Source organism: Caretta caretta, chromosome 14 (assembly GCF_965140235.1).
Source record: "Caretta caretta isolate rCarCar2 chromosome 14, rCarCar1.hap1, whole genome shotgun sequence".
Taxonomy (NCBI): domain Eukaryota; kingdom Metazoa; phylum Chordata; order Testudines; family Cheloniidae; genus Caretta; species Caretta caretta.
Genome location: NC_134219.1, coordinates 16,276,564 through 16,302,924, shown reverse-complemented (window position 1 = coordinate 16,302,924; position 26,361 = coordinate 16,276,564). Strand labels below are relative to the sequence as shown.

General features: G+C 49.6%; 1 long non-coding RNA gene across 1 annotated transcript; it reads left to right on the top strand.

The window, feature by feature from the left end:
- The first annotated feature begins 1,000 nt into the window (after nt 1-1,000).
- On the top strand, nt 1,001-10,943 carry LOC125621090 (uncharacterized). Its single transcript, XR_007352401.2, has 3 exons — nt 1,001-1,215; nt 1,341-1,627; nt 1,716-10,943. It is a non-coding gene; the product is annotated as an uncharacterized LOC125621090 (long non-coding RNA).
- Nucleotides 10,944-26,361: the final 15,418 nt, after the last annotated feature.

Genomic DNA, 26,361 nt, shown 5'->3' with positions numbered 1-26,361 from the left:
CCCTGTTCATCCTCTGTAACTGGAGAGTTCCTGGCTTAGCTCCTTTCCTTGTGGTTTCACGTATTGTGTAGAGCTAGGTCTTTACTGAATAAGCCATGGTGAGTGGGCTGGGGATGAACCAGCCCAATTTACTGTGCAGTGGTTGAGCTTCTGAGGCCTCTGACTTCTGGACTTGCCCCAAGCCCCTGGTCCAATGGAACCAGCACCGGCATTGTTTTAAGAAATGTCTGATTGCATCTGATGTGAAAGGAGTGCATGGGGGGCTGTTAGAGATGGTCCCTGCCTTGTATTGTTTGTGGTGTGCTGGTGTGAGATTGCACTTCTGCTGCGTCCGCATGGCAATAAGTAGTGTAGCCTGGAGCCTATTCCACAGAATCAGAGCGAAATAGAAATAAACCCTGGGCCTTCCCATTGTGTAAGAGCTTTGCAGTGAGCTACGGTGTGTGTGTCAACCTCTGAGAACTTAGGCTGGGCTTTTCAAAGGGGCCTAAGAAAACCAGGCCCCCAATTATATATGATAAACCTTATAGATTTTCTCTTATCCGGCTTCATATATACCTACAAGACAGAAGATCTTCCACTTGCTCTCACGACAGCTGGAATGTAACTCAAGTGCGGGGGCTATGCATCTGCTAATATGGCAGGTTCTGGAACTGACCCATTTGGGCTCAATACAAGTACCCAGAAGCCATTATTGTCTTGGCAGTTTTTTGGCGCCTTCTGTGAAATGAGTTGGTGATTTTAAGCAGCCACATCTTAGTCGCCCCCTCCGCCACCCTCCTTTTTGGCAATCTTTGCAGAGAGCCCAAGGCCTTGTCTAGGCCATGTAGACGGAACAATTTTCTCCAGTCTGAGTGGTTCCTGCCCGTCCTAGTTGCAACACATGTGGCCGTGAACGCTGCCATGTCCCATGCATAATGAAGTCAGTCTTCAATCCAGCACCCTTCACTTGCACTTTCATGTCTTTTTTTTTTTTTTAATTAAAATGTCATTTGCCGAGACCCCTTGGCTCTGCCTTTTGTAGAGGTGAATGCAAATCTGCCTCATGTGAGATTAGTGAGTCTGAGCCTTGACTTCCAGGAGACTAGAGGAGATTCTCGGTGGCTTGACTCTAGAGGGTATTGTCTATGCAGGAGCTGGGCTCGGCAGCTCACACTCACCCACCTGTGTTGCTCATAGAGATGAAGCTCAGATGACAGCTGGTGACATCGCAAGGTTAGTAAAAGAGATCATAGTTTCAGTTACTGTCAGTGCACAGAGGGACATAAAAATGCACTTCCCCATTGCTTTGGAGTGTCACATGGGGGGATTTAATTTTCCACGCCATATCTAACCTTCAGCAGAGGGACAACGACCTGGAGTCTCACTTCTGCTTCATGGCTACGTGACTGCATACCGTGAAAGAGGGAGCGTGGCTGGAAGGCTTTGGAAAGATGAAAGGGGAGCAAGTGTTCTTCATCCCCAGCTCGCCTGATGGCCAGTCCAGATCTTCTGGTCCTGCAGCGTGTTGGCTGCAAGCAGCTGATGGGGAGACAGGGCAGGGACCACAGGCTGTGTGGTGTTATGCAGATCACTGCACGTGCTCCCTGCTGCGTCTGCTTTTATCTTCCAGGTTCTGCAACGACTGGTGAGTGAGTGGGGGAGGGGAGGGGATGGGATGGGATGGGAGGTTCTTCTAAGCACCCGCTAGTGAAATTGTTCTTGTCCCACGACAGCTGATGGTCATACCACGACTGAGGAATTCAGAGGAATCCACATCAGTTTGTAAGTGGCAAGGGCCAAGAGGCTGCTGGATGAGGCTTCTATGATTTTCTTGGGTGCCCTGGCTGCCAGAGTCCATTCCACCAGTGGGCGTTAGTCAAGCCTTCCTGACCCTGTAGCTGGCCAAGATTAAGGGAAGCCATCTAGGCATTCTGCACTATGGTGTGGGACACAAGGGCTCTTACAACCACCGTGTAACCTCTGCTTGTGTCCTCTTCTCCACTCCTGTGACGCTAAGCACCCCTGTATTCCCACCCTACATGCTTTTGGAATAATCTTGGTACAAAATATGCCTTGTGAAGTATCATTTGAAAACAAATAACTCGCTGATTGTTAATATTCTTGTGTGATGGAAGTACACGACGTCCATTGTTATGAATACAGTCTGCAGTTATGATTAAAGTGTGTTTAAACTAGGCATGCCATAGGGAGTTGGAAAACAGGTCCGCCCAGGTCTTGAATACAGATGACACAGGGTTGAGTAGATACAATGGGCTTGCAATTTACATGTGCAGTAAACAGAATTATTAAGCTCCAAGATGGTTGGGGGTCAGCATGTCTAGACCAGGCACGTTGGCATGGCAGATAAAGCTAACAAGCGGGGGAAGAGACAGCATGGCTGTACCCAGCAGGAGAGAGAGGCTTGGTCTGGGTTTCACTTTCCGAAGAATCTAGTTCAAAGGTTTACTGGGCTATAAAGACAGGGAGGCTAAGCCTCAAATAATAAGCAATTGAATCAATCAATTGAATGCAATATTTGTGCACCATGTGAGGTCTTTTATGAATGCCTCTAATACGCTGGTGGGTGATATTGTAAAATGCCTGTATGAATGCTATAGGAGGAATTATGAATACTCATTCATAGTATGTTTTAAAGAGTGTGGCTGAACAAAATAAGGAATAGTTCCCGCCCAGATGAGGGGAGGGGTAGCTATTTACCTGGTTCCTGTGTAAATTCAGCATGATAGAATCAAAACAATGGAAGCCCCATTTACGTATAGGGGATGGGAAGGCCACAGGAAGGGAAGAAGAGCATGAAATCCCCTTGTCTCTTGAAACAAGGTCATTGAACTTAGAAAGCTATAAGCAAGGACAGAAGCCATCTTTGGCATCACCGCTAGACAGACACGAGGCCAGAACTGGGGCAAGCTGAGAAAGATAGGTCCTTCAACCTCAGGGATGGGGGGCTTGAAGTCTCTGGAAGTGAAGATAGGTGAGAAACCTGCTTAGTCAAAGATCGTTCACCTAAGAAGACAAGGGGAGCCAGCACCTTGGACTTTGGTGGAAGGTCTTGACTGAGGGAAAGTCAGCCATGGCTGGGAAGAAAAATGGCTGGTGAGAGAAACCATCTGGAACAAAGGCTGTATCTTGCTAAATTAAGCTTTAGACCTTTAGAAGCATGTTTTGTTTTGTTGTAACTATCTTCATTCCTTATTCTTGAACTCACTTAATCCTATGTACATTTTGTTAATGCATTTATTTCATTTTTACCATAAACCAACGCAGTGCAGTGTTTAAAGGGAAGGGCGTGTTGACCCCCAGTTTAGTTCATAAGCTGGCATGTGTTTTTGTGTCTTTAGAGGAAAAAATTAACCATATTATTTCACTGACCTGGCTAGGAGAGGGCTGGACATTACAGAGTACACGGGTGTTGGGAAAATTTGGGTCTGGGAGTGCATTGGGGTCACCTGCAAGTTGTAGACCAGGCTGGTGGGAGCGGTAGACAGGCAGCTGGGGTCAGAGATGCTGAACCCAGGCAGTCTCAGGGTGTGACCTACATGCTGGTAGGCTGGTTGTGAGTAGCCCAGGTTGGGAGCTACAATGGTAAAGCATTGTGAGGCGCCCAAGGTTACAGGGCAGGTAGTGACACAACCCCTCACTGGCCTGGTTTGCACCTTGAATGGACCATGACAACTCCTCCTTCTTGGGTAGGCATATCTGAGCCTATCACTTATAATCACTTAAACTCTATCTTTGTAGTTAATAAATTTGTTTGTTCTACCTGAAGCAGTGCATTTGATTTGAAGCATGTCAGAGACTCCCCTTGGGATAACAAGCCTGGTGCATATCAATTTCTTTGTTAAATTGACAAACTCATATAAGCTTGCAGCGTCCAGCAGGCATAACTGGACACTGCAAGATGGAGGTTCCTAGGGTTGTGTCTGGGACCAGAGATACTGGCTAATGTCATTTGGTTGCACAATCCAAGGAGCGGCTTACATGCCAGAGGCTGTGCGCGAACAGCCCAGGAGTGGGGGCTGAGCCGGGTGAGGCTGGCTCCCAGAGTCAAGGATTGGAGTGACCTAGCAGATCACCAGTCTGGATACACACTGCTTCAGGTAGAATAAACAAACGGATTTTTTAACTACAAAGATAGATTTTAAATGATAGGCAAAAAGTCAGAGTGGTTACCAAAAGAAAAGAAAATATAAGCATGCAGTCTAAACTCTCAGCCCTATTAGACTGGGCAACATCTAGATGAAGCAGTTTTTCTCACTCCACTGGATAGTGCAGTCCTTAATATAGAGGTTTGTTCCTTAAACCTGGGCCAATCTCCTCTGTTGGAGTCTTGTCTTCTCAGTGTCTTAGTTGCTTACAGTGAAGGTGAGGGCAGGAGAAGGGCCCAGTATGCGTCCACTGTGTCTGTTTTATACCCTCAGTCCATGTGCTTGGGGAGCACAAGTCCAGGCATGTCTGGGGGCATTGCTGAGTCTCTCCAAGCAAGGTCGAGCAATTCCCCTGGTGTGGCCTCATGCAGGAGAGTCATTGCAATGTAGCTCCCTTGCTGGACAATGACTGTTGGTGGGTTGTTTGACACCCCACCCGGGCGTTGTTACTTTCTTTGCTCTTGCCCCTAGGTAGCTAATATCTGGCTGATTCCCCAACTTACAGCATGTTTTAGTGACCACCATACAACACAACTCTCATAACTTCATATGCATTACGGATACACACACACGGATAGAGAAATGACTTTCAGCAGATCATAACCTGTCCCCTGCTACCTTATAAGGCATGCTTTATATGTAAGATCACGATTATGTGGAAATGAGGAATATGGGGGTACGCTCCCCCAAGGTATAGAATGTCACAGAGCCCAAGTGTGGATGTAGTGGCCTAACATAAGACACCCCACATTGAAAATGCTGGTGTTGGGGCCTGATTTTCAGAGTTTCTGAAGTTAGTGGGAGTTGGGGTGCTCAACATCAGCGCATAGGTATTGAAGGTAGGATAACCAAAGGACCCAGAATTAGAAGCCACTTTAGAAAATTTGTCTCTGAATGACTTGCCTAAGGTCCTCCAGTGAGTCAGCGGCAGAACAGGGCCCAGAACCCTGGCCCCCGTGTCTGTGCTCCCGCCAGCTGCACCGCACTGTTCCCTGGCGTCAGCTTAAACTGGAAATCCCAGCTACAGCACCAGCCGCTATTGCCTGCAATCAGTGAGCTGTAAGCGAAGAGCCAGTCTTACCTGGGTAAGGTGCCCTTTTGCATCAGTGCAGGCCGCGGGATTCCACCAGGTGATCCAGACATGAAGTGGTGTGAGGAATGCTCAGGGAGCCAGCTGTCTGCATTCTTATAGGGCCCCCATCATCGGGGTATCTGCTTGGCCTTGGTTATGGTGCCAGAGCCCTTCTCCCCATTTTCGTCCTCTCCATTTGACAATACAGAGCTGTCTTTCTCGGTGGACCATCTGCCTCTTCCTTTGTCTGACAGCTGTTCCTGAGTGAGTACTTTCCTGGACTTTCATGTACCTGGGCTTTCATGTACCTTTCAATGATCACTCACAAAGGGTAACCAATACCCACTGTGAGTGTGGCATGGGGGACCAGTTGTTTCCCTTTGCAGTACAGTGCAGTGATCTCCATTCCTCTGTGTCTCATGTTTATGATCAGATCCATGCCTAGACTCTTGTTTGTTTAGATGCTGCTTTCTCCCTCTGGTTTTTGTTTTTTGGTCTTTTTATTCACTCTCTGAAAGTATCATTAACCCCTCAGTGGACACAAAAAGAAGAGTTAAATATTGACTGACTGGGGTACAAATATCCTCTTCAACTCTTGCTAACTTTCAAGTACTTATTTATTTAGGCCAATTCCAACTGGTGGGCCAGGTCTGCGCAATTAGACCTTGAAAACGTTTAAACACTGCAGCCATTTTAAATGGCTCGAGGTGATGGTGATAATCCATGTCGTTAAAGCAGCAAAGGATTCCAAAGCACTTTGCAAAGGTGCCACCTTGCACATGCAAGCTACCCTCTGACTTCAGTGAATGTCTGCATGTGCAAGGAATGCGAGATGAGAACCTATGCTCAGAGAGCACGGTTGAAATGCAGCCATCTCTAGTGTGACCAGCAAGCACACAGCCGTGCGGAGAGGGAAAGCTGGGGAGAGAATTTCAGGACACTCCCCTTATGAAATGTACCATGGGATCTTTTTTGTCTCACCAGACCTGTACCCAGTACATCACACACAAGTCTGTCTGTCTGAAGCTATACATTAAGGCTGAGATTTCAAAATGTTAATTTAATTTTAGCTCAATCTTTAGCTGGTTGAGTTGTAGCCTAGATTTGTACCCTGCATCCATGCTAGGGAAAAGGTCAAGTTTAGGTCAGGCTTAGCTAGCACATGTTAAGCTAAACTTAACCTAGACTTGACCACTTTTCCTAGTCATGACAAACCAGAGCAGCCCCAGACTAAAGGAGCATGGAGACATTTCGACCCTTTGGATCTTCCAGAGGAAAGTGGAAGCCCATCGGCAGGAGAAGATTTGCCCTGCTACTGCTCGTGCTGTGCCTATCCTGGAGCTGAGTATGAGACTCAGGTACCAGTTGAAAAGCCTTGAGACTATTCATAAATGCACAATTCACACTGTTAAAATAATGAACTAGCCAGAGGTTCCTGGAGGGGCAGTTGTGTTAATGACCTGATCGTGTCTTTAAGCAGGCAGACCCTTCGGAGCATGTTGTATCAGGATTTATAGCCCCATGTCCTTGGAGCTGTGGTGAAACTTGCTTTGCCCTCATGGTGCAGGACGAGCTGTTAAGCACTGTGCCTACAGCTACTAGTTTCTAATTGTTCATAGTGTTCGTATATGGAACCTTTGTGCACTATTGATGTGAGCGTGTTGTTCGATGATACCCGCTGTGTGCTAGGGGGAGATGCTCGGGGGTCCTCTCTGGGCAGAGCGCCCACATGAGAGAGAAGCCCCTTTGCTTTGTTGGATCTGGTACCCAACCCCTGCTCTGCCTGCCAATGGGGTTGCCACTGTCAGCAGCTCCCGCGGAGTGGAACTTGAAGAGATGAGGCCTGGCAGCTGTGTGAGGCCAAGGAAAAGGTACTGGAGGGGTATTAACTTAGGAACCCTTCTGCTGGAGATGTGCCAACACAAAGTGGGGTGGGTGTTACCTGGGGGGCTAGCTAGTCCCCCAAGCTGACAAGCTCTCAAGCGGTAGGTTCCAATCATGTTGTTTCACAGGGGGTGGAGGGTTTGGGGGTGTGGCTGTCCCTGCACTCTCTGCCTACTCTCTCCTAGTGAACCCAGGCTGCCGAGGGCAGGGTTTCACCCACCGTGTCAAACCCATCTGGCCCCTGCACCACTGAGAATCCCTGGCTAGGCACCATACTCACACCATGACTTTGCGATGCCAATGGACTTACTGAAACCGAGCTGTCATTTTGTCCCCACTTAAAAGGGAGTGGGGTTGCTGTCCAGGGGAAGGGCAGAACCCTGCTTTGTGAAGGACTCTCGAGGGGGGCAGGGGTTGAGCCAAAAGAGTTTCTGGCCCCTGTAGTGCCCCACAGGGAGATCTTTCCCTTAAGAAATCTGCTGCCTTCTCAGTGTGTTACTCCCTCATGCTTCTGGGGTGTTCCAGAGCTGGGGAAATGCCACCCCGTGCAGTCTGCCGATCGCTGAACGAACAGGAGGTGGGTGAAGCCGTCAGGTAAAGCAAGTGAGGTCTTTGGGGATTTGCAGGAAACTCTGTCTGTTGGACCCCTTGGAGCCACATTTGTCAAGAGGCTGCTGTGTTTTTAATTCCTGGCAGTGTTCCCAGACATCTGCCACTGTCCAGCAGAGGCCACATGTGGACTTCAGTCTCAGGGGAGTCTCAGCATTTCCAAATGTTGAGGAATTGGGGCTCCACAATGGAGAGGGGCTCAGCAGAGGCTGGTAAGGTGCCAGTTCGTGTCTGGCTGGAGGATCTGCACTGGCGGGTTTAATGGGCCATCCTTGGATGGTTCGACACTTGGACTGGGGTTACCCAAGGATGTTTTCTACCCAAGCTCCCTCTCTGCCCCCCAGTCATTGTGTCTCGGATCTGCCTCTTGATGGTTGTGTTTCTCAGTGGACTTTGTGATCGATAGGGATATGATTATTACACCTTTGCTATCAGAAGGGCCGTTCAGCACGCCGGGAGGCAATGGAGGTGTTAGCTGTAGAACATAGCAGAGAGAAGATAAGTGTTTTATCCCAGCCTGACTGGCAGGGAAAGGCCAGGATGTTACACCATGGACAGGGCCTGCATGTCAAGCCTGGGACACTCTGACCTTCTCTTATTAGGGAGATTAGAGTTCAGAATATTCTGTGCCATTTGCAGGCAGGCAGGAACAGCCAGGGCAAAAACCGCACTATTAATCAGGCCTGAGTGCAGCTAGCTAGCTAGCTCACAGGAACCCGAATGGCTTTTTGCTAGCTGTGGAGCATGCAGAAACAGTGGCTAAATCAGTGACTCCCAAATGAGTTCTTGTCTCATCTGAGCTAGACCCAAGTCAGGAGTAGCGCTCAGGGCACTGGCTCCCAAACTTAATTGGCTTCAGTGGCGGGGCAAGAGGGACCATGAGAGCAGCCCAGGAAGGTGAAGTCTGTGGACGTGGCTCAGGATTCAACTTCTCCTACACTTATATGTACAAGATCTCCCCTGGCCTGCTGGCTCCCTGCTGCCCCTGTACTTGTTCTTGAGGTACGATTTGTTTTCTGTTGCTCAGAGCCTGCTAATGTTCGATTCAAGAGGAACTTGCTTCAATTTTCTCTCCTATCCCCTATTAAGGAAACAGCAGAGCTGTTATGCCAATTATTGTACACCAGCCCTCCCACTTGGGCTGCTGCTGCTTTCATTTGTTCAGTGCTTCTCTTTTTTGTTTTGCAAGTCATGGTGCTTGTGGCTAATCTATTGTTCTCAGAGGTTCTATTGTATGCAATGGCTCTGTACAAAGTGCCTTGTTGATGCCTGGGTTGGGTGGCTGCTGTTTGCCTTGAGTGGCTGCAGATAAACAATGCTGTGCCCCTTTGGTGCTCTTTCCCTAGAGACTAATGATGTGCAGTTCCAGGTAGAGAAATCAATTTTCAGGACTCCAGACAGTGGCCAAGGCTTTGCTAAAGGCCAGAACCAAAGGTGCTGTGTAAATTGCCCCAATATGTGCTGAGCGCAAAGGAGTCAGCTGGTGTAACTGACACACTGAGCAGCTAGAAGAAAGTGCAAGTTATTGTAAGTGGGGTGCATGTGCTGCTTTAACAGGTACATTGTTAGCTGCTTTTCTGCCTTCCCTTCTCTCCCCTGCTCCCTCAGCATGCATGATACACCAGCTCAGACCCCCGTAGACTGGATGGGCCAGATTCCAAGATGGTGTGTCATCGACGGGGCATGTTCCATGTGGCTACGTGTTAGCAAGCCTGTTGGGGTCACATCTAAGTTGCATCAGGTTAGGTGCCCTTAGCCTTCCTTCTGAAGTTAGTTTGCATGGCCCAATCCTGCTCCTGTTCACTATTGTGAAGATGAAGGCATTCAGCACACTGCAGGCTTCGTTCTTGCATTCGCCCCTGCCTGCCATGGCAAGACCAAAACGTGTTGACATAGTGAACTTCTGTGTCTTTCTCTCCTTTACGCAAATGGGCAGCAAAGGTCATCTTCATTGGCCAATGTTAACTAAGCCTGAGGGTCTGATGGACAGGCAGAGAGCTCCAAAGTCAGGGGGCGTGAGCTGGACTCTCCTCTGGGGTGAGAAGATATTATTTCTTTGACACAGCTTTCCTGGAGTTCCCCCATCAGCCGCATAGGTAAACTCTAACTGTATATCTTTAAAACAACTCAGCAATCAGGGTTTTTGGAGGGGGCCTTGAAGGTTTGCTTCCTCTGTCAACGCCAGGGTGGAAAGGAGTCTCTGAAGCTCGCCGGCAGAGTTCCTGTTGAGCTGATCATTTTAATGCCGATCATATTTAATTGTATTGTTAATGGTTTGTCAGGACATGGGCTACGGATCACATTAGTTATTTACATCTAAAGAAGTCAATAACTTGAAGCTTGTTCCTGCCCACAGAGTTTTTTGTGCCGACTCCTCATGGAAGGTGCTCCGAGATCATGCTCACAGGCTGCATTGTAAAGCCCTGGAAATATGGGTGGAATGTGGTTGATCTCACATGTTGCTGATCGCATGACAGGGACTGTCTTCTAGAAACCAAGGTCGTTAAAAAGACAGCCAGGAACAGGGTTCCCTGTTTGCAGTCACAAGGGGGAAGACATTAGCCTCTGTTCAATCCCTGTCACTTTAAAAACCTGCTCTGGCGGTTGTCTGGGAAAGAGCCGCCATTTCACTGAGCTTCATTACGTGTATCCCGTGAGAGGAAGAATGTGCTGTAAACTGATTTGGACCCCCTGATAGCTAGAAGTGGGTATAGTGCCACGCCTGCTTTTGGAACACCAGCGCCTCTTCCTTCGCATCTCCCCGTCTTTATTTGGGGTTGGAACAAAGGCGAGAGACTCTCATGTTCCAGGCTGCTGCAGATTGACCCTGATTGCTCAGGGCTGATCAAACAGTGCACAGCGTTCAGGGTAAGAGCATCACAAGTTCCTTGGCTTTTATGGTAAGGAATGTCTTTTGGACATGGCAAGGCGTGTTAATTAACAATGGTCATTGACTCCAGCTTTGACAAAGATCCAGGCTCTGAGCAGGGAAACACCCACCCCACCTTTTTCGAAACAAGACTTTTTCCAAGTGGTCTGCACTTGGTATGTTCTGTAGCGCTGGAAGCAACACAAATATGGCAGCTGGAACCCTGCCAGCTGAAACAATTGAACAGAGAGATGCACTAGAAACGGAATGGACGACGGACAGGACCAGAAATCTGAATGGAGATTGTCTTGACTTCATACAGGCAAAACTTATGGTAAATAAATGCATTATTCCCTCCCTATTTTCCCTGTCTAGCTTTTTCTTTTTCCTTGGGTTTAATCAGATTACAATCCTATAAGGACAAACAACATCCCATTACATTTTTACTGGTGAACCCCATGGGACAACAAACCTGTTCTGCTCTTCATAACTGGGATATTTCTGGGCCAAAATCAAAATCCAACTTCTCCCTACCCTACCTTAAAGAGGAATGGATGGGCCACGGGAGAAGCAGAGGCACCATTTGCTATGGGGAAAAGGGGGGGTGTTGCCCATCCCAGACCTTGTTTCCCCCCTCAACTTTTCATAGGTCTATATGCTCCACTTCCACCCCACCCCCTGACTTTGCAGGGTAAAATATAATCACAAATAATGTTTTATATGCTGACAGAACTTTGGTAGTGACTGGCAGTTATTACCAGCTGCTGAGTGTTCTGGGGTCTGCATGAAATGAACTGGATCCCTGTCCAGTTTGTAGCTGAAAAGTGTCCATGTCATAAATCTACCATGTAAGAGGGTGTCATGTTCTAGGACACTTCAGAGAACTGTAGAGCTCTTCTGCTGACTCACCCTGGCAGCCAGATTAGGCAGGTCCTGTTACCAACAGTCCCAGAGTACAGAAGAATTTTAGGGTTTGGGGGCACTAGGGACACAAACTGAGGAGTGCTGCAGGGAAAAGCCCTAGGAATAGTCAAGCTCAGGAGAACGTTTAGGTTGAGACTTATATTTGTTGCTGTTATTAAAGTAAATAAAAAAACCCAGGAAGGTGGTGGGAGGAGGTGGAATTTGGTGGCTGGCACCAAGCTCTGTAAAGATGTTCTCATCAGACTTTGGCCTCCACTGACCGAAATGCTGTGAGATTCGTTAATCTTGTGAGTCTTTTGCTCATGCAGAGGGCTGGTTTGGCGAGACTTCTGCTACATCCAAAAAAGGACTGGAAATGAGCCCCCTTCTTTAAACTCTGGCAAAGAGCCAGTCTATTCAGGCAGACTCTGATCCAGTGATACTTCTCAGATCCAGACACCTTCTCACTGGGCTCTACTTTCTAGTTCTGACTTATCTCTAAATATTTTAATTAATTGTGAAGAACTCAGAATCCCAGTTCCCAAATGTCCTTGACTATAAACATGTGATGAAATCAAGGAGTGAATTTGGTGCTATTAATACACAATGCCCATATAATCTAATGATAAGAAGTCTCTGTCCTTTAGAAGGATCTAAGTAAAGCAAGGTCCCAGTGTAATGACGGTTCTCAGACTGAACTTCCGTGGAGTCGGATGGAAGTCTAATTTGTTCTGTTTGTTTTCTCTTTCCAGTTGAATCTGCTTTTATTTAACTCCACATTGAACAGTGATTGAACATTCAGTGGGTCTCATTAAAAAAGCTTTTTGAATTGATTGAATTCAAGCTTCGTTCCCGCACTTCAGCAGATAGATGCTTGAATATGAGTGGTGTCAACTGAACAATGATAATTGCATCACCCCGCTGAGATTGTTACGGTTCAGCTGTAACTTCTATGGTAACAGTTTTCCAACATCTTTTGTCAGGGCTGATGCCAGCTTGGCAGCCCTGGCAAGCAAAACTCTCTTTATCCCCAGATCAGCTAGCAGACACTTAACTAACCATTGTGCTTCAGACCTTTGAAGACTGGAGGGGCTGCTGCTGAGGCTGACTGGGGAGTTCACTCTGCAGCCTAAATGTTCAGTGTCTGGCCTCTTTGAACATTCAGCCAATAAGGGAGCCAGTTGTGATGTTGATAGTTCTGGCCCCAAGGGAGAGGGGCAAAAATGGCTGCATACCTGCTTTTGCAATTCTCCTGAGCCTCAGGTCTGCAGGGGTCTGGTTCAGTCACTGGCACAAGTTAGAGCAACCTCAGGGCTTCTCTAACTTTCACCAGCAGGTAATGGCAAAACAGCTGGTGATTATCAGAGCACAAAGGCACTGCAGCTGGGAAAGATGCTATATCTGATGCTAAGTGTAGCCTTGGTATGAAATCAGTAGCAACCTCTAGACTGGCACCAGGTGCATACCCTGATGCATCTGCCAATCCCTGTGGCATTGTCCAGTGACCTTTAGTGGCTTTGCTCCTCGAGTTAAGAGCTAGCTCTCTTCCCTGATTTTAAGAAAACAAAAACGACTTCCCCTAAAATCTTTTTTTAACCTAGCAATTTTCTCAGTCCATCATTCATAGCTTTTCCCTCTTCTCTGCTTTGCAAATTTATTTTCCATTACTAAGAAAAAAATCCCCACCTTTCCATGGAGATGAATGGTTTGTTTGGAATGTGGCAGTTTTCCCCTGTGGTCTGCTTGCATGCCCTTCTTAGCCTTGTTCCCAGCATGGTGCCCCGTGCCAGTCTGGCTTAGTCCAGCTGAGACAGCCTGACCATGCACATAGGAGCTGGTCTGCAGTCTGCTTGGCATGTAGCCAAAGGAGAGAGACACCCTGGATATTGCTCCAAACAGTAGGGCTGCTCTGAGCCTTTTATCCTGCAGGAATTGAATTCCCTATGAGTATGTATTTTAATGCTGGCTCTTTGTGTGAAATTAATGGGAAAGCATCATCTTTCCGAGCTGAGGAACTCAGGCAGGAAAGCCAGCGTAATGGCAATAAGTGCACATGGGCTGAATGTTCCCGAGGCTTTGAGTGGGAGAAGGTAGCTCATTAGTCCGAGCCACAGAAAGGGCAGTAGCAATTTCTTATGAATTAGCAGGGTGTACTCCAGCACCACTCACAAAGACCGCTCCATCTCAGGTTAGAGCAGCGGGTCCATTTTAACCCCCCGTCGCACAGGACTGTCTACTTCAGAAATGCCCTGGGCCTGACCCTGATGGCATCATTCAGCATAACTCCCAGGCTGACTTCAGTCTGGCTGAGTAAGAACCGAAGGGAAGGGCATTTGTGACTCCCAGACAGAGGGGAACTGCTGTCTGAACTGGCAACTCTGACATGAGGGAGGGGGAAGCTGCCTCTGTACCATGTCCCCTCCCTGCCCCTGACCTCATGGGAGAGCAGCTGTAGCTCCAGAGCTCCATGAATGAGTGGAGGGCCAGGAGCCAGGGGAATGTACATCATTGGCCTCCCACCCCAGCAGAAAATAATCATCTTTCTTTACTAATTTTCTTGCAGCTCTTTCCCGGCTGGGGAATTACAGGCCAATCACAGCAGGGTGAAGAGCCCCGTTGTGCAGCAGGGCTATGGAAATGCAGCAGACCTTAACATCTGCTAGCCAGCTGAGAAGACTGGGTGTGCCCACCAGCTGGCAGGCCATGCTCCTTTGGGGGTCACGCTGTCCTCCACTGCATAAGAGCACACCCACTTCCCTTGTGCTCCCAGGGGGCTTGAGCTGGACTCCTGGCCTGGTCCCGTGTGCATGAAGAGTGCTCACTGGAAATGTGTCCCAACATAGAGTTGAGCATTGCAGGGTCATTGGGTCCTTTAGTTTAGTCTCACACTTACACTGGTTTGTCTCCATATCTGGCAGGGAGGCAGACGCTGACAGCATGGCATCAGCCTTGGTAACCCCAGGGGCAGTCAGCAGCAGCTAAACATCCTCCAAGGCCTGACAACAGGAGAGGACAGATAGTCCAGTGGTTATGGCACTAAGCTCGGAGTTGGGTTCAATTTCCCTGCTCCAACACAGGCTTCCTGTGTGATCTTGGGCAAGTCACTTAGCCACTCTGTGCCTCATCTGTAAAGCAGCATGGCCCTGCCTGGAATCCACTGCATTCTAAGTTCTCAAACTGGGCTCATCACAGATGCTACATGCTGAGGGCCAGGTAAGTACCTGAGATAGGGCCTGATGGCTTTGAACTCTGTTGTTCTGGGACATGGAGTGAGGAGGATAAACGGGGATTGGAAGAGGAGCCCGTGCCAGCTGCCCATGGATTGCATTAGGGCAAATGCTTTGCCTGGCACATTCTGATTCAGACATGAGTGGTGAAACGGAGTGGCAGATGGGCCACTGATTAGCAGCTTATCGTGTTACTCCGTTCCGTGTTTGAGGGAGAGAGCCATGTATTAAGCTCCAAACCGCTGAGGAAAGCGCTGTAATTTTGCATGGAGTTTTGGCGGCTTGCCTCCCACCTCTCTTTGATTTGCTGTTAAGTGAGTAAAAATGCTGCTCCCAGATGTTGATGGAGGATCAGTAAGCTGCATCACAATTCCTGTTTTACTCCAGAGACCATGTCACCCTCTGTCTCGCTGGGTTTTTGCATCTCGGCTATGGATGTTTACAGCAAGGTGATACTCGTCATGTTGACAGTGCCCAGTCACCTGGGATGCTGCTGGCATTAGGGGGGCATGGAGGCTTAGCTAATCTATAGCTTTCCGAGGCCAGATGTTTGCTTCAGTTGCCAATGGAACTTAACTTACTCATGGAACTCACTGCCACAATCTACGAGTGAGGCCAAAAGCTTACTAGGCTTCAAAAGGGGATTTGACATTTGGGTCTCTGTCTTAGTCCTTGCGCTGGGTTTGCCCTTCCTTCAGCACAAGGCTCCTGAGGTGCGGATTCCAGCATCGGAGAAGGTTGTACCAGAAAGTATCTGCAATTGTCTGAATGCCCCATGTCTGGAGAAAAGGCTGTGGCCATAGTGGCTGAGGGCTACTGCCTCTGAGGACTGGCCCCTCTGAGAGTGCTTTGAGATCCTCAGATGGTAGATGCGATGGAAGGGCCGAGCGGTGGGGTTCATCGCTCAGAGTAATCCTGAGGGTCTGCCTGAGTTTGATGGGCCAGCAAATCAGGACATTTTTATTTCAGTGCGTAACCTGAGGTTACTCTAGTCTGAGAAGGACAGCCTCACCGGTCCTCAGCTTGTTCCATTGGTGAGGTGGGGATAATGTTACTTTACTACCTCCCAGGGGGCTGGGACAATGAAGGAATGGAGGGCTCTGTGAGGATGAAGAGCACAGTAACAACACAAAGGCTGAGACAGTCAAACAGGGCAGGCAAGTTAGCCGCATGGCTGCCTGAATCTCCTGCACTGCTTTGACATTTCAGTCAGAGCTGCCATAGCTGGGAGTTCTGTGAGCTTCAAACACAAGCCCCTCTTCTAATGCCTTTGCAGGAGACTTCCTGCCATGTCCAACTTTCCAGACTCTCCCAATTCTGCAAAGGCCATTCTGCCCCGTGTACTCTGTCCATGGTCCTGAATCACATCTCACTCTGCTTGTACTCTCCTGTATTGGCTCGGAGAGCCTGACTGGCCTTTCAGTGCCTCACTATTCAGCCACATGTACCTGTGCGAAATCTACTCCGGGGTTAACTCCCTGATTGCTTGAACCCACACAGGGCCTCTGCAGCCTATTGGCTTTGCACAATGTGGTGGTAGTAGGCACTGAGCGTCTCTGGCATAACCTTTCCCAGAACACAGTTGGGGGGGAAAAAAGCATTTAAAACTGATCAGAGGGAATCATTACACAGTGCTTAATTAACCTGTGACACTCACTGCCACAATATATTAGTGAGGCCAAAAGCTTAACAGAATTCAAAAGAGAACTGGAAATTTACATGAATAAGAATATCCACAGTTATACGGGAGAGGGTTAAAAAGCCATACATGATCTAAATCCTCATGCTTCAGGGCATAGGTCAGTCATTAAGTGCCTGGAGTCAGAAAGGAACTTCCCCCAGGGGTAAATTACTCCATAATTCTCTATTGCAGGGATTCCTGGAACTTTCTCTGCAACATCTGGTACTTGCCACTGTCAGAGACAGGTACTGGACTAGATGGTCCATGTGTTTGATCCAGTCTGGCATTTCTTATCTTCCTAAAGGCAGAGGTAGAAGTAGCATCATTATTGAAGACAGCACGGGGTAAAATTTCCAAAGGTGCTTAGGTGATTCTAGGCACATATTGGGATTTCCAAAAGTGCCTAAGCAAGTCAGGTGCCTAACTCCTGGACTAGCAAGAGCACTTCCATGAGGAATTAGGCACCTAACTGTTTTAAATGTATCTAAGCAAGGTTCATCATTAGGCCCCTTAAATGCCTGTGACACTTTGTCCCAGTGTCCCTTTGGGAGAACACACTTGCTCCAATGTCTGGGCTTTACCCCCTTGTGTCTGAAAGCTGCCTCAGAGCAGCATGTTGGTGAAGTAGGGGAACCCTTCAGTGAGTTGGAATGATGCACAGCCACGGCCAACCAGTGTTCCTGCTAATTTTTTTACCTCCATGTGTGGAATGAATTTTGTTATGTGCACCAATATGGAGGTGATGTGTGGTGGGGGTAGGGTCAAGGGGGTTGGAGTGTGGGAGGGGTCTCAGGGCTGGGGCAGAGGGTTGGGGTGTGGGGCGGTTAGGGATCCGGCTGGGGGTGCAGGCTCTAGGCTGGGGCTGGGGATGAGGAGTTTGGGGTGCAGGCTGCCCTGGAGCTGCGGTGGGGAGAGAGGGCTCCCTCAGCCCTCTCTTACTGCAACAGCTCAGGCCGAGGGAGGGGTGCCGCTCCCTGTTCATGGCAGGTCTGGCGGGCCAGGGGAGCAGTGTCTCTCCATCTGGGGCTGTGGAAATAGCACCACTGCCCCAGCCTGCGGTCATAAGAATGGCCATACTAGGTCAGACCAAAGGTCCATCTAGCCCAATATCCTGTTTTCCAACAGTGGTCAATGCCAGGTGCACAGAGGGAATGAACAGAACAGGTAATCGTCAAGTGATCCATCTCCTGTCGCCCATTCCTAGCTTCTGGCAAACAGAGTCTAGAGACATCATCATAATAGCCGCTGATGGACCTATCCTCCATGAATTTATCTAATTCTTTTTTGAACCCTGTTATGGTCTTGGCCTTCACAACATCCTCTGGCAAGGAGTTCCACAGGATGACTGTTCGTTGTGTCAAGAAATACTTCCTTTTGTTTGTTTGAACCCTGCTGCCTATTAATTTAATTGGGTGACCCCTAGTTCTTGTGTTATGAGAAGGAGTAAATAACACTTTATTTACTTTCTCCACACCAGTCATGATTTTATAGAGCACCATGTCCCCCCTTAGTCGTCTCTTTTCCAAGCTGAAAAATCATAGTCTTATTAATCACTCCTCAAACGGAAGCCATTCTATACCCCTAATCATTTTTGTTGCCCTTTTCTGAACCTTTTCCAATTCCAATATATCTTTTTTGAGATGGGGTGACCACATCTGCACGCAGTATTCCAGATGTGGGCATACCATGGATTTATATAGAGGCAATATATTTTTGGTCTTATCTATCCCTTGCTGAATGATTCCAAACATTCTGTTCACTTTTTGACGGCCGCTGCACACTGAGTGAATGTTTTCAGAGAACTATCCACAATGACTCCAAGATCTTTCTTGAGCAGTAACAGCTAATTTAGACCTCATCATTTTATATGTATAGTTGGGATTATGCTTTCCAATGTGCATTACTTTGCATTGATCAACATTGAATTTCATCCACCATTTTGTTTCCCAGTCACTAGTTTTGAGAGATCCCCTTGTCGCTCTTCACAGTCTGCCTGGAACTTACCTATTGTGAGTTTTGTATCATCTGCAGATTTTGCCACCTCACTGTTTACCCCTTTTTCCAGGTGATTTATGAATACTTTGAATAGGACTGGGCCCAGTACAGACTCCTGGGGGACACCACTATTTACCTCTCTCCATTCTGAAAACTGACCCTTTATTCCTACTTTTTGTTTCCTATCTTTTAACCGGTTACCAATCCACGAGAGGACCTTCCCTCTTATCACTACCTACAGCCCCTCCAGCCCAGCAAAGTTCAGGGGAAGGGGCTGCTCACAGGGTGCCCCCTGGCACAGACCCCCCCACACAACACTGTGGGCACCTCCAGCTTCACGGGCTGCTGGCCAAGTGGGCAACTTTGCATAGGTGGAGGGGAGGCTCTGTCTCCTGCCCCCTGCACCCACGGGGGAGGTGCTCACAGGTGGGTTTGAGCAGCCCAGCCCCCACGGGAGGGCTAAAACCACCCTTGGCTGCATCAGCCACTGGAATCGCACCCCCCAGTCGAGCTCTGTGCGTGGGCACACGTGTCCCATGTGCCACATGGGGGATCAGCCTTTGTTTCCCCGAGCCCACAAGGTTGGGCTCAATCTCAAGGGGCAGGCTCAGGGGCAGTGGGGTCACGGGGGGGGGGGGGGGGCGGGGCTCAAGCACCTGCCGTTAACTTGCAGTTGCTCATTAAATCCACCAGATGAGTTGGCCATAGCACAATGGGTCAGGGGGGGTGCTGCTTGTCTCAGGGTTTTAATCCCTCTCCATGGCATGTGACACCACCCCCACCTGGCCTCGGCCCCCGCTGGGCTGGGCTGGGCTGGGCTGGGCTGGGGGAGGGGCGCCTCTTCCTGGCTGCAGCAACTCTGGGTGGGGCTGGGCTGGGCTGGGCTGGGCTGGGGGAGGGTAACCTCTCCCCGCCTGTGCGGCCCTTGATAGGCTGCTGCAAGGCCGCATGGCTGTGCCGCTTAGAGGGATGCTTAGCTGCCAACCATGCTGTTAATAAGTGCTAAACAAGAGCCCCAGGGCAAGCAGGCAGCTCATTGGCAGGCTACCCTTTGGGACAGCTCCAGCGGGAGAATCCTTGCTGTGCCATCTCTCTCCATGCCCCACAGGAGCAGCTGATCTTGCCGGCATGGACAGATGTGTCTGTGAGCGCTCTGAGGTTTCTGCTCTGTGGGCTGTTGATATGAGACATCAGAAGAGGAGGAGGATTTCAATTCCAACTAGTTAACTGCCTCTCCTATCCAAAAGTTACTCAGCTGGATCCCAGGAGTTTGTCGGGAGAGAGCCCATCTCTCCATTGCATGTTTACCACAATGCTACTTAACAAGCAAGGTGACTCCCATGCACATTGCTGCACACATAACCTGTCCAATTCAAGAGGGAGGCTGCTGGCTCCGAAGCAGAGAAATCCCTGGTACTCTAGCGCTGGCCTGGATATTCTCGCCCACTCTGCTCTGTTGCAAGGCCCCATTGTTGGATCATGTGCATGCATGCCCGTATTGCTCTATTTCCCCAGTTAGTACCCTGCTGTACTGGAAGAAAACTTCCTCCCCTAACATAAGATTTACAGGGTCCTTTTTCTCATGCCATCCTCAAATCTCCACTAGCCCAAAAGGGGAAGGATCATGCCTGGATGATATAAGTTCTGCAAGGACCAATCATTCTTGGTCTAATCATGAAAGGGCCATACCTCCTCAAGGACGCTCATCTGTACTCTATGAATATCAGCGCATGGGTGATTTCTGTGCTTTTGGGATAAACTCACATCCCAATTGTGTATGGCACATACTTCAAAGGCTGACCCTCCCAACCTCTGGACCCGTGAGCTTGTTGTCAGGCCATATCTAGTACCAGGTTGACAGCAGATCCAGAGAACTCATGTGGCACAGATCAGCCTTCAGGAACCCAGAGACCTTTTCGTCTGGCTTAATATAAGGCCAGTACCCCATGTCTGCAGGGTAAATGGCAAAGAATCTAGTTCTGCCCCCATCTTTGGGTAAAGGCCTGCTTCGGGCAGGAAGCTGTCCAACCCTGTGTCCCTTCACTTAAGGACTGTGTGTTAGAGCTTCCAATAGACTATGGGCCAAATTCAGCCCTCGTGTAAGAGCATCTCAATCTCAATGGAGTGAAGTCTGCTTATAGCAGGGCTGGACTGACTCTCCCAACCCAATAACTCCTGGTGAGCGGGACCAGGGCAGTGGAAACAGGCAGCATATGTTGTCAGCGCTCTCTCTCCATGAGGTTGTTATGGCAATGTTGGTTTGGAGGCCTACCTGCTGCTCGGCAGAAGGCACGCAGCAGGCTGGATTGTTGTTCTGATTGCAGCAGGGCACCAACTGAGCGGCAGCCTTTAAGAACGTTGAGCTGGGGACGCAGTTCAGGAGAATTGAACAGCGAAGTGGCTTCCTGGAGGGTGATTAATCACTGAAAGCCTGCGGCAGTCAGAGCTGTTCCATAAACAGCTGGTGGTGTGGGGATGGACTCGGCAATATACCTGCCCCAGCCGTGGGGCAGTACCTCGCCTGGGAATTGGCAGTGGTCAGATTTTAGAAGCCAACTCCCTTCTCCATCTTAAAGACAACTACATGGACAAGACAACAGAGGGTGGACAAGAGTCACCTTCCCCTCTCCTTAATCACCTGGAGAGCTTGCAGCTGAGCATCACACAGCAGCTGAGTGTGCAGGCCGAGAACGTGGCTTCTGATGGGACTGTCTCAGGCCTGCCTGGGGGCTGGCAAGGAGAAGGTTAACCTTCCCCTCCTTCCAGCTCGCTGTCCATCTCCCTGAGCAGAGGAAAGAGTACAGGTGCATGTCCTATATTTAGGTTCTCACAGGGCAGCAGAGCTAGGCTAGCTGTGATGAGTTCAATCCAGGTATAAAGACTCTGCTCTGCTAGGTCGGGTAGGCTAGGCTGATATTAGGAGTCGGTCCTTTTGTGGGTGTAAGGAGGACCATGATCTCTAGAAAAAGCCCATGTGTTGCTTAAATCTTGGCTCCACAAAGAAACTCTTCTTTGGTTAAGCTGGTTTAGACCCCAGGCTGAAAGGAACCTCTTTGAGCTTTTAATTTAAATGACTAGTGGAAGGGTCAGTACTTGGTTGGTTGGTGGTTGTTTTCACCAGGGTTGGACACTCAGCTGAGCTTCTAATGGTCAATTATCAGGAGATAGAAAGCTGGGTGTTACTTGCAGGCTGGTAGCTGTGGAATCTGTGACATCGAGCTATTGCTCCTCCAAGCCTGTAGCATGTGTTATGAAGCTGTGAGGGCAGGATAGACCCCAGTTGTACCACTCAGGGGGTGGTTTTGGAAGAGCAGGAGCAGTTGCCCCTCACTAATCCACAGCGATAAAGGCTTGGCTCCAAGATAAAGCTAAGCCCCATCCCGGCCAGGTGCGTCAGCAGGATCTTCGTAGTTCACTGTGCTGAAAGCCTGCAGATACCTCAGGCAGGATGAGCAGAGGTGTTTGGCCTCTGGCGATAGCCCTGAAATCATCCCTGTATGCTACCAAAACATCTTCTATGCTGTGACCTGGTCTAAGGACTTCAGGATGTTGGCAGCAGCTGGATTGTATTGCTTTGCCCTATCCCCACGCTTTTGCCTTGGAATTTGAGGTAAAGAGCAGTGGGTTTGTTGGCATCTAGCACTGGTTTCCTAAGAACTGGCTGGACTTGGGGGGAGCTTGTCTAACGTCCCACAGGTAGCCACAGCACTGATCACTGCCAGCATTAAAAACTACTATGTCATCCAGAGCTGTTCTACCTCAGTTAAATACACATTCAGATGGACCATACGGTGTGCATCTCTCACAGTGAGGGTAAATAACCATTGGAATGGGTTAGCAAGGGTGGTAGTGGAATCTCCAAGACAAAGATCTGCTGTAGAAATAACTGTGGGGATGTTCTCTGACGTGTGTTGTGGAGGAGGTCAGACAAGATGATCACAATGGTTCCTTCTGGCCTTGGAATTTGTGAAATGAGACCGCATCAAAAACACTAGCAGCTAGTCTACACTAACGTGTGCAATGGTGGGGAACTTTAAGAAGAGTCTAGTACAGATGGAGCCTTGTCAAGCCTTCCATGGACAAGGTGTTAATGAACCTGTCAGGAGTCGGTTGTGGCTGGTTTTCCACATCAGTGATGCAGAGATGTGCAGGTGCATGTCTTTAAGAGATTGCCTCAGGTCTGTCCTGCTGGCATTGTAATTGCTTCCTCTGTGACCAAGGATGATCTGGGGGAGAGTCCTATGCCAAAGTGCCTCACTGACCTATCACTTAATGCATGAGCAGTGCTGTACGTGGGAGGTGGGGACAGGGCCTGGTGCCTAGAGCAATCTCACTGCACCCAGCTACCAGGAGCCTTGCTGCAGCCTGAGTCATTAGTCCCTCTCTTGCGTGAGCTGCAAATTCACATGAAAAGTGAAAGGAAATGAATGGGACTTTAGTGCTTGCACTGACTGGAATAAACACCCAGGAGAGCTTTTAAAAAGGCTGAACTAGGCCAGGGCTTTTTAAAATGAATTCTGTGTCTGGTCTGCTGAGGGGGAGGGCACTTGAACAAAGCACAAAAGATCTGAAGTGAATCCCAAGCCCCAGTGTGTTCAGAAGGAAGGTAAATTGCAGCATCCTTTGAATACAGCCCCTGGGCAATTACTGAAAGGACCAAAGTCTGTCACTTTCCAGTTGTTACTTCTCACTGTCTTATGTCATAGAGTAGGTTGTTGTAATCTCCATTGTGTGTGTCCGTTGGGTTGTGTCCTGCCTGTCTGTGTTTATCGTATCTTACCCTCTCTCCAACTCCAGATCCCCCACATGCACCCTTCAAGTGTCTGGGCATCGTTTGCTCCTGGAGATAGATCTTGTCTTTAAGAATTACACTAGAGGGCTTTATTCATTGACCAACTAAAGGGTGGAGCAAAATAGAAGCAAGAGTTTTTAAGTGAGGTGAAACTTGTGAGCAGTGAGCTCTTGGGGAGGGGCCTCCCTCTCTCCCCCCGGCGGCACCCTCACCTCACACCGCTGTCACTTCCCTTGCTCCTAGGGCCCTTCTAAGGTCCAGGAAGCCTCCTTGCCTCCCCTGTGGTGGGTGCCGGGGAGGCTGCCATCACATATGCCCCTCCTCCCCTGCTGCTGCCCATCACTGTAGCCTCAATGGGGGTGAGGGATAGGGCTGCCCCTTGCCCAGTGTGGGGCAGGAGTGGTGACTGCAGGCGGGGGGGTCCGTGCTGGTGGAGGATCCTGCCAGAAAAGGGAAAGGTCCAAGGCGCCTTACCCTGCCCTTCCACTAGTGGATGGGGGGCACTGGGACCCTGTGGCAGCAGTTGATGCGGGGAACCAGAAGAGCCAAAACAGCCTGGAGCTGCAGGGGAGAGGCAGGAATGCTCTGGGACCTGGGGGAGGTGCACTGGGGCAGCAAGAGGGGACTGGGGGACACTTGGAGGATATGCGTGGGGGTGGCAGGTGGGGCCGGAGGAGAGACCTGGCCCCAAACATTGATGGAGCTGGGCCCTGAATATTGCTGGAGCCCGTGCAGCATGGGCCCATACAACTCGCCGCCCCTGCCTCCTGCATATCCAGCAGTGCATACTGCTTCCAGAGAGAATGTAACGTCTGTGCCATTTGAGAGAGACAGACTTGCACCAGGCTGCATAGGGACCATGTCTCTCCAATGGCCATGACAGAAGCATGATACAGCTTAACAAAATGATCTTACTGCAAGTTGGGTATCATGTCCAATGACCGCACAATCGATGCAGCTGAGACCCCCCTGGCGGTGGGAACTGTGCACCATAGGAACCACTGGCAAAAAAATTCCTGTATCCTCTACCTTTAAAAACACCTTTGTCCCCCAGGACAGGGTCACTGTCTTGGTCTGGCTGTATAACAACTGCTGGTTGCCACCAGTGAAGTTACTTTTGGTAGGTGGGTGCGTGCAAATCAGGCCCCTGTCTGCCGTGAATGCATCTAGCTATACCACACTACACTTAGGTGGCTTCACACTAGCTAACAGCACTCAGATTATGCCCCCTTGTGCAGGTCTAACTTGCCATGTAGATACGGTTTGCACACCAAAGGCCTGGTTCGCTGTTGCTCTACACCCTGGGTAGTTACATCAGTGCAAATTGGGTACACAATACTCCCCTTCTGACTTGGCAATGCAAAACCAGGATCTAGGAATAGAAGAGAGTCCCTTGTATTCCACTGGAATAAAACCAGAGGAGAGAGAACCCTCCAAACAGTCCAGGAATCCCTCCCTAACAGGCAAAGGGACCCATCCCACCACGGGAAGATTGTTCACAATAGCCCCTTCCTACCATACGGGGAAAGCTTGTCTGTGCAGAAGCCGGCGCTCTCCCGGGGGCTGCTCTGAGACTGTGGGACAAATTCCCACAGGAACTGAGGACCACCCCAAATCTCCCCACTCCAAGTGCTGGGCGCACTTCTCCAACCTGCCTTCTCCAATATAAACACTGAACATTAACAACCAGAAAACCATTTCACGGCACCCACAATTCTACCCCAAGGAGAGACTGACCCCCAGGGGACGGGTTCGTCCTGTCACTTGCTGCAGTACTAGACGATGCTCCATGCTTATGTACTGCAGCGACGGGGGTGGAATGAGAGCCTGGGCCGAACAGAATAGCAGTACCTGGCCCGATTGCACCTGACCAGCCCCTGGCCCATTGCATAAAGGGGATGCTGGAGAGAGCAATTACCTAGAAAAGCCACCCAGGAAAGAGACCCGACAAAACAAAACAGGGCTATTGAAACAGCCTCACTGCAGCAAGCAAATCAGGGTGGGAATGAAATCAAATGGCTCCTCTAAGCCACGCAAAGCGTCTCCTGTTCTCAAGCCCCCTCACGGTAATGAAACACACCACTGCTGCTGCCCACAGAGTGCCACTTGGGAGGGAAAACAAGAGAGAGGTTACTCAGGTCCCTTTGCTACTCCATCACCAGGCAGCCTTGCAAGAGAGCTGTTGACCCTCCGTTTCTCTTGCTTTTTGTCTTCCACATTCCTCCTGTTTTGTTATTCATTAGTCTCACCGCTACCTCCAGGCTTCCCACCTCCCATCAGCATGGCAGCAATGCCAGCCGAAAGCTGGACGGATTGAACAGGCTAAAGTGCTGCATGCCGTACACAGGCAGCGAACGCCTAGTGCCAATCCCAACTCTACCACTGATTTGCTGGGTGACCTTGGGCAAGTCCCTTAAGCGTTTCCTCATCTGTAAAATGGAGATGATACCTCACAAGGGTGTTGAGGCTCAATTAGTGTCTGCAAAGCGGTCCGAGGTTGCTAGACAAAAGGTGCGGTTTAAGTGGGGGCAGTATGAGTGTAAAGAGACGTGTGATGTTCATTACTTTACCTGCATGCTCAGGATGGGTTATTTAGCTACTGATTACTCTGCTGGGTCTGTGATGGGGGGTATACCAACTCTGCTCTGGCTGAGAAAGGGTTAACATGCTGCTGTGGGCTTGGTCGGCCCCTTCCCGCTATGCCCACAGCAGGTGCCAGGCTTGGAGGAAGAAGTTAAAGGGGAGAACCCAGCTCAGCAGATCGGGGCCAGGAACAGCCTGAGAGACTGAGGGAAGGTGGTCCTGGCAGGGGGCTACTTAATTTGCCACCAGTGGCCTGCCTGTTGGTGCTGAATAAGCCTGCTGCAGGTGGTGCCCTGCCTGTAGGGGGCAACAGCCAAATAAAAGACCTTTTGGTTCCTTACACATGACTGCAGAGCTGATGGTGGTTTGCTGCGAGTCCTGATGTTGCCCTGTCTCTGAAGTTCTCAGCTTGCCTGCCTGCCTGCGACGATAGACGATGAACGGTGCTGTCAGGCTCTTCGCTTGGGGAGCAAAATGACGGCATCCCACTGAACACATGATCACCTGTGATGGAATAGGCTCTGTGCAGCCTCTCGTACCGCAAGAGTCAACGCACCAGCCATAAGCCGGCTCTGGGCCCTCGTTCTAAGGACAATGT